The sequence below is a fragment of the Hylobates moloch genome, unplaced genomic scaffold (genome assembly GCF_009828535.3).
Source record: "Hylobates moloch isolate HMO894 unplaced genomic scaffold, HMol_V3 SCAFFOLD_1, whole genome shotgun sequence".
NCBI classification, from domain to species: domain Eukaryota; kingdom Metazoa; phylum Chordata; class Mammalia; order Primates; family Hylobatidae; genus Hylobates; species Hylobates moloch.
Window position 1 is genome coordinate 132584777 of NW_026652276.1, and position 8303 is coordinate 132593079.

The following is an 8303-nucleotide window of genomic DNA, read 5'->3' on the forward strand; positions in this document are numbered from 1 at the left end:
AGTGGGTCAAAAATCCAGGCCTGGCTTAGCTGGGTCCTCTGCTCAGGGTCCCATAAGGCTGCAGTCCAGGTGTCAGCCAGGTTATGTTTCTTTCTGGAACTTAGGGTCTTTGTCCAATCTCACGAGTGTTGGCAGCATTCCATTTCTTTGAGCTGTAGGATTGGGGACCTGGGCTCCTAGAGGATTTCCTTGGTTTCCTGCCTTGGGGCCCATTCCGTAGACAGTTCACATGAGAGCAGCTTGCTTCTCTGAGGCTAGTAGGAGATTCTCCCTTTCTAATATGCTGACATGAAGTCTTAGACATCTCAGACAGTCTTAGGTAATCATGAGACTGACTTCCTGCCACTTCTGTCATATGACATAACCTAATTAAGGGAGTGATATCCCATCACCTTTGCCAAGTTCTCTTGGGCAGAAGCACATCACACCCCTCCCACACTCACCTAGGGAGAGGAAGGGTGTGATTCATTAGGGGTTGCCTTAAGGAGTGTCTGCCACAAGAGAGAAGAGCAGGGCCTTGGGACAAGTGGCGCCCAGGAGACAGTGAGTTGGGAAAGAGGCAGAGAAGTTAAGCAGCCAGCAAAGCATCTGGACACAGAAATTTACAGGACGCATTTTGGCAGCTTGGTGTCTAATCCCAACCACTATGTCTTTGGGAATTCTCAGCAAAAATCTACATTGCTCTTCAAAGATTTAGGAATCAGGTGTGGGTGGCTGTTTTTCTTTGTTTCTGTTTGGTTTGTGAAAAGCTTAATCTCAAATGGATGAAAGCTACCTCTCTTAGAAATAGAGAACACGAAGCAAAGTTTTACTTAACTGTTTAATGAGGGAACCAGCAGAAAGACAAAAAAGCTGACAAAAGAGCATTTGAAAAATGAGGAATATAACCATAGGAAAGTGAATGCAGAAATGAGAATGACAACTGAGATGTAAAGCTGATTAATTTTCTATATAAAACCATAATATTTGGGGTTATCTTCTATCAGGTCAACACACACACACACACACACACACACACACACACACACATACACACACACACAATATCAGGCTTCTCTACGTTAACCTCTAACTTTATGGAGCAGTTAAAAGAATGGGCCCTCATCAGCAGTGACTAGTTGTTCAAAGCAAGCTACATCCCCCAAGAGAATCTTATCAGAAAATAGTATGATATTTTAAAATTTAAAATTTATACAATTATCACTTTGCATCATTTCCAAATTTGGATATTTATACTTGTACAGAATTTAGATTAATCAAGTGCTAAAACTGGTCTTAAGATGATTTTTTAAAGGGTCAGTTATATTTTGGTTAAATATTTTGCAACATGTGGCACGGAGATTAAGTGACACTTAATAATGCTTTTAAACTGAAGAATGCATGCATTTTAGGCATTATTATCAGTTTATAAATAATGAAACTAAGGTTCAAATAAGTTATCATAATTGGCAGCAGTCAGAGATTCCAACTCCAGTCTGTCTTCCCTATGGCAGGGAAAACTAATTAGGCAAATATTACTTGCCTAATAAAGAGAAATAGCCACTTTTTGTCCTTGGAATTTCAATTAATTAGAAATTCAGTGAATTACTACAAGAACATAAGGCTTTGGGGGTAGTAATCACGGAGTGTTTCAAAGTCTTTTTTTTTAACCAAATGTAAAAGCTTTTCATAGTTTTATCTTTACATTAGAAAGCTGATGACAGATTTCCTGAAGGTTTTGAACTACCATGTGTATTACTGAGGATTTACTTGTCAACAATAGTAATGTATCACACACGGCCTAAGAAAGGAAACTATAGTTTAGAAAGTAAGTGGTATCAGTACCTTTACCTTCTTCCTTCAAGAAAGAAAACATTAGCTTCCTCCTTATGTCTGTTAAATTCAACCAAAGGTCATGTCCAAAAAATTATCTGAAATTATTTGAAACTTAGAAATAGGCATAAAAGGCAGAGTGAGATGGCTCACACCTGTAATCTCAGTACTTTGGGAGGCTGAGGCGGGTGGATCATCTGAAGTCAGGAGTTCAAGACCAGCCTGACCAACATGGCGAAACCCCATCTCTACTAACAATACAAAAGTTAGCCAGGCGTGGTGGCACATGCCTGCAATCCCAGCTACTCGGGAGGCTGAGGCAGGAGACTTGCTTGAACCTGGGATGCAGAGGCTACAGTGAGCTGAGACCACACCATTGCACTCCAGCCTGGGCAACAAGAGCAAAACTCAGGAAGCAGGAAGGAAGGATGGAAGGGAGGGAGGGAGGGAGGGAAAGAGAGAAAGGGAGAAAGGGAGAAAGTGAGGAAGGGGCATGAAAGATTACAGGGTGTTCTCACAGTGTTATGCTTGTCTTGACTTCCTGTTGACTGGGCTGTTTTACAAATCTTCAGGGACAGAAGTTAACTTACAGACTTTTGTCCAGTAGAGATGTAAATAATTTTTGTTCAGTCAAAGAGATAAACCCAGAGTTATAGTTTACCATCCTGTTGGATTTTAACCAGTTTTGTGTCTAACAAAACACCTTCTCCAAATATTGCTTCTAAATACCTTACTTCTCAAATGTCCTTTAAACTGGCTTTAGCATCTTACTGGTTCCCTCTTTAATTAGTGAGATGCAGAAATCTTTTCACGTGTTCATTTGGTATGTATATGACAGTCATGCTTTTACCTTTTTGAAAATTATACTTTATCAGTCACCATGTCTCTGGTAGAAAGTAGACGAAATTTGACAAAATAAACCACCGATTTTGGAGCTAAAACATATGAATTCTGTCACTTACTAGCTAGCTGCGTGATCTTCAGCAAACCACCAAAGCAGCTAGAGACTCAGCTTCCTCATCTATTCAGTGGGAATAATAACAATGCCTGCTTCTAGAGTTGTTGAGAAGATCAAACTACAGCGTGGTACAGGTCAGTGAGTGAGTTTCCTTTTCCCCAGGTAAAATATTACTGACAGCCCCTAAGCCTTTGTAACAAAAGCTGCTGCTAGTTTGAGTGAAGGGGAGCTGGTAATAGCATTGCTCAGAAGGTTGAATTAGTGAATGGAAGCTTAGAACTGGCTTCTTCCCCTGAGATGTGAGTCCATCCAAAGGAAGCAGGATATACAATAGCTCTACAGACGGAAAGAGGTGCAACTTACAGGCTCTTCAACTTTCTGCCTAGGAGTTTTTTTGCCTTTTGTGTTTTTAGCTTAAACAAGAGAACAGTATTTTGCATCTTTACTCAGGTAACTTCAACGGAAACCTAATCAAACCAGAGCAGAAGATGAATTCCACAGGATTCACTAGCATCTGCTTCCTGCACCCTCTCCAGCCTGCAAGAATTCTATATTTTAACTAAAGTTTTAATGTGTTGTATTTTTTTTAATTGTACTCTACCATGTATTAAAATAACCTGATTTTTTTTCCTTTTCCATCCAAATTGATTTGATACAAGAACTGCAGTAAGTCTCTCCTCTCTGCCAGGCGCTGGGTTGGTGCTGGAAGCCCAGACCCCCACATAAGGAACTGTTACCTAGCTGTCAGATATTGCCCAGCATTTTAGATTTCAAAGGTCTGGTGGCTGCAAAGCATTTTCTAACTCACAAGTAGTACTCTTTCATAAAGAAGCTCCAAGTTACCACACTACCTAGCCCAGAATGCAACGCCTGTAACATTATCACCTTCTTCAGGGACAGAGACACTGTCTCTAAGCCATGGCAAAACCTGCCAGGAATCTGTCAACAGGTTTCTTTCACAAGTGGACTGTCAGGTTTGAAAAGCCTTCAGCTTATATTTCAAAAGGCACTGAGCCCAGAAAACATCAAGTGATTATGACCACAACTTATCTTCCTTACTAACTTTTCTGTGTTAAGAAACCATTGTCAGAAACATGAAGAAAGTTAAATTCCCCCTCAATTAGACAAAGTGTGTTTAGATGTCAAGATGATTCTCTATATAAAGCCATTCTCATTTCTTCTTCTACCAGTCACACTGAAGAGGAATTTTAACTCTAAAGCACAGACATTTGTCTTTCACTACTCATGGCAAATATAGAGGATTCTGTGAACTCCTTGTAGGGCAAAGACCATGTCATAGTCAACTAGACATCGCCAGCCCTACCCCAGGGCCTGCACCCAACAGCTACTCAGTAAAGATGTGTTAAGTAAATAATGAAAATATGGTCAACTTTTTCTAGGAGGGAGGTTAAGTAAAATGACAAACCATTCTGGTTTGTCTAGGACAGAGGTGTTTCCCAGGGTTTTCAATGCTAAAGCCAGGAAAGTCTTAGACAAACTAGAATGAGTTAGTCATCCTACTTAGAGGCTTTCAAGATGGAACTGGACCAAGATGCCAGACTAGAAGCAGCTCATGTGCACCACTCTCACAGAAAGGAGACAAAAGGGCTAGTGAACACTGACCCTGCAGGCCAATCATCTGAAAAACTACACTGTGGTCGGGTGCAGTGGCTCATGACTGTAATCCTAGCACTTTGAGAGGCCGAGGTGGGCAGATTGCCTGAGGTCAGGAGTTTGAGACCAACCTGGCTAACATGGTGAAACCCCGTCTCTACTATAAAAATACAAAAATTAGCTGGGCATGGTGGCACATGCCTGTAGTCCCAGCTACTCAGGAGGCTGAGGCAGGAGAATTGCTTCAACCATGGAGGCAGAGGTTGCAGTGAGCCAAGATGGTGCCACTGCACTCCAGCCTGCACAACAAAGCAAGACTCCATCTGAAAAAAAAAAAACAACACACACACACACACACACACACACACACACACCCATTGGGATCCATCAAGGTAGCCAAGAAACATAGAGAGCAGAGCTGAGCACCAGCCTGTCTGGGCTCAGTGCAGAGCCAGGAGGACCTCTCCAATACCAGAAAGGATGAGTGAGTGAGAGCTCCCTGATGGATTCACACTTTCCACAGAGACCTGTGCAAGACTGAGAATGGGAGAATCCTCCTGGCCTTCCCACACCCTCCACCGCACTTCTAGACTAAGGCAGAGAACCACCTGGACATTTTGCAGGGGCAACTCTTGAGTTCAAGGGGACCTCTACAGGCCTGAGACCCCAGAGCAGACCAGTACCAGTGCCATAGCCTCAATAGAGACCATAGTCATGGTGCCTGGGAGCAGTAAGATTGCTCTACCTGCCCCTCACCAGATGGAGCTTGGCACCAGCTTCTGACCCAACAGTCCCACTTCTGTGCAAACTCAGCTGACAGCTACAGCCTCCTGTTGTCCTGGGAATCACCTGGTTGACAGGGTAGGCAACCTCACCCACCCCTACCACTGATAGCCAGGTGAGCAATGCCTGCTAGAGCTTCAAGCCCAGTAGTCCTGCTTCTGACTGAACTCTGTGGGCAGGCACAACCCTGTCTTCTCCCAGCCAGAAAGCACTCAGACGGCAAATTAAGGCCAACCCAGCAAGCATACAGCCAGCTGGCCAACTGTGGCCCCTACCTGAGGGAGCCCCATTTACCAAAACACCCAACAACAAAACGTGGGTATGGAGACACAATCAGAAGGGGCTCCTCCAAGATCCAAGAGGGGACTAGAATAAAAGCAAGTTGACTAAACCCACCTTATACCATAATCAAACCCCCAAGGGCATCAAAGGAGATAAAAGAAAAAAACACACATAAAGACAGCAACTTCAAAGACTAAAGGAACATCACCCCACACAGATGAGAAAGAACCAGTGCAAGAAGTCTGGCAACTCAAAAAGCCAGAGTGCCTTATTGCCTCCAAATAACCACACTAGTTCCCCAGCAATGGTTCTTAACCAGGCTGAAATGGCCGAAATGCCAGAAATAGAATTCAGAATATAGATAGAAATGAAAATCATCAACATTCAGGAGAAAGTCAGAACCCAGTCCAAGGACTGTGAGAAATACAGTAAGACAATACAGGAGATAAAAGACAAAATGGCTATTTTAAGAAAGAACCAAACTGAACTGATAGAGCTGAAAAACTCACTCCAAGGACTTCATAACAGAATCACAAGTATTAACAGCAGAATCGACCAAGCTGAGGAAAGAATCTCAGAGCTGGCCAGGCATGGTGGCTCACACCATAATTCCAGCACTTTGGGAGGCCAAGACTGGTGGGCTGGCTGAATCCAGGAGTTTGAGACCAGACTGAGCAACATGGTGAAACTCCATCTCTACTAAACATACAAAAATTAGCTGGGCATGGTGGCATGCACCTATAATTCCAGCTACTCAGAAGGCTGAGATACAACCCTTGCTTGAACCCAGGAGACAGAGTTGCAGTGAGCTGAGATCATGCCACTGTCCTCCAGCCTGGGCTACAGAGTGAGACTTTGTCTCAAAAAAAAAAAAAAAAAAATCTTGAAATTTCAGAGCTCAAAGACTGGTTCTTTGAAATAACTCAGTCAGACAAAAATTTTTAAGAAACAATAAAGAAGAACAAAGAAAACCTCCATTAAATATGAGATTATGTAAGGAGACAAGTCTATGACTTACTGGCATCCATGAAAGAGAGAGAAAAAACAGGCAATTTGGAAAACATATTTGAGGGTATCATCCAGGAAAATTTCCCCAACCTCACTAAAGAGGCCAACATTCAAATACAGGAAATGCAGAGAAGCCCTGTGAGATTCTATACAAGACAACTATCCTCAAGACACATACTCATCAGATTCTCCAAAAAAAATGAAAGAAAAAAATGTTGAAGGCAGTTAGAGAAAAGGGGCAAGTCACCTATAAAGGAACCCCATCAGGCTAACAGCAGACCTTTCAGCAGAAACCCTACCAACAAGAAGAGAGATTGGGGGCCTATATTCAGCATTTCTTAAAGAAAATAAATCCCAATCAAGAATTTCATATCCGACCAAACTCAGCTTATAAGCAAAACAGAATTAAGATCCTTTTTGAACAAGCAAATGCTGAGGGAATTTGTTATCACCAGACAAAGAAAAGGGAATGCTTTACAAGAGGTACTTAAGGGAGTACTAAACATGGAAAGGAAAGACCATTACCAGCCGCCACAAAAACACACTTACATATATAGATCATTGACGCTATAAAGCAACCACACAATCAAGTCTGTATAATAACCAACTAACAACACAATGACAGGATGAAACCTGCACATATCAATATTAACCTTGAACGTAAATGGGCTAAATGCCCTAATTAAAAGGCACAGATTGGCAAGCTGGATAGAGACGCAAGACCCAACTCTATGCTGTCTACAAGAGTTCCATCTCACATGAAATGACACCTATAAACTCAAAGTAAATGAATGGAGAAAAATCTACTGAGCATATGGAAAACAGAAAAAGCAGAGGTTGCTATTCTGATTTCAGACAAAACGGACTTCAAACCAACAACAATCAAAAAAGACAAAGAAGGGCATTATATAACATTAAAGAGTTCAATTCAACAAGAAGACTTATCTATGCTAAATATATATGCACCCAACACAGAAGCACCCAGATTCATAATGCAAGTTATTAGAGACCTACAAAAGGACTCAGATAACCATGCAATAACAGTGGAAAACTTCAACACCTCACTGACAGTATTAGACAGAAAATCAAGGCAGAAAACTAACAAAGATATTCAGGACTTGAACTCGACATTTGACCAAATTGGGCCTAACAGGCATCTACAGAATTCTTCACCCAAAAACAACAGAATATACATTCTTCTCATCTGCATATGGCACATACTCTAAAATTGACCACATAGTCGGCCATAAAACAATCTTTATCAAATTTTAAAAAACTAAAATCATACCAACCACACTCTCAGACCACAGCACAATAAAAATAGAAATTAAAACTAAGAAAATTACTCAAAACCATGCAATTACATGGAAATTAAACAATCTGCTCCCAAATGACTTTGGGGTAAACAATGTAATTAAGGAAAAAATCAAGAAGTTCTTTTGAAACTAATGAGGACAAAGATACGACATACCAGAATCTCTGGGACATAGTTAAACTAGTGTTAAGAGGGAAGTTTATAGCACTAAACACCCACATCAAAAAGTTAGCAAGATCTCAAATTAACAACCTAACATCATACCTAAAGGAAGTAGAGAAACAAGAGCAAACAAAACTCCAAAGCTAGAAGATAAGAAATAATAAAAAAAACAGTGCTGAACTCAACAAAATTGAGACACAAAAAACCACACAAAAATCAATGAACCCAAGAGTTTGTTCTTTGAAAGAATAAATAAGGTTGACAGATTGCTAGCTATCCTAATAAAGAAAAAAAGAAAGAAGATCCAAATAAACACAATCAGAAATGACAGAAAGGACATTACCACTGACCGCACAGAAACACAAAAAA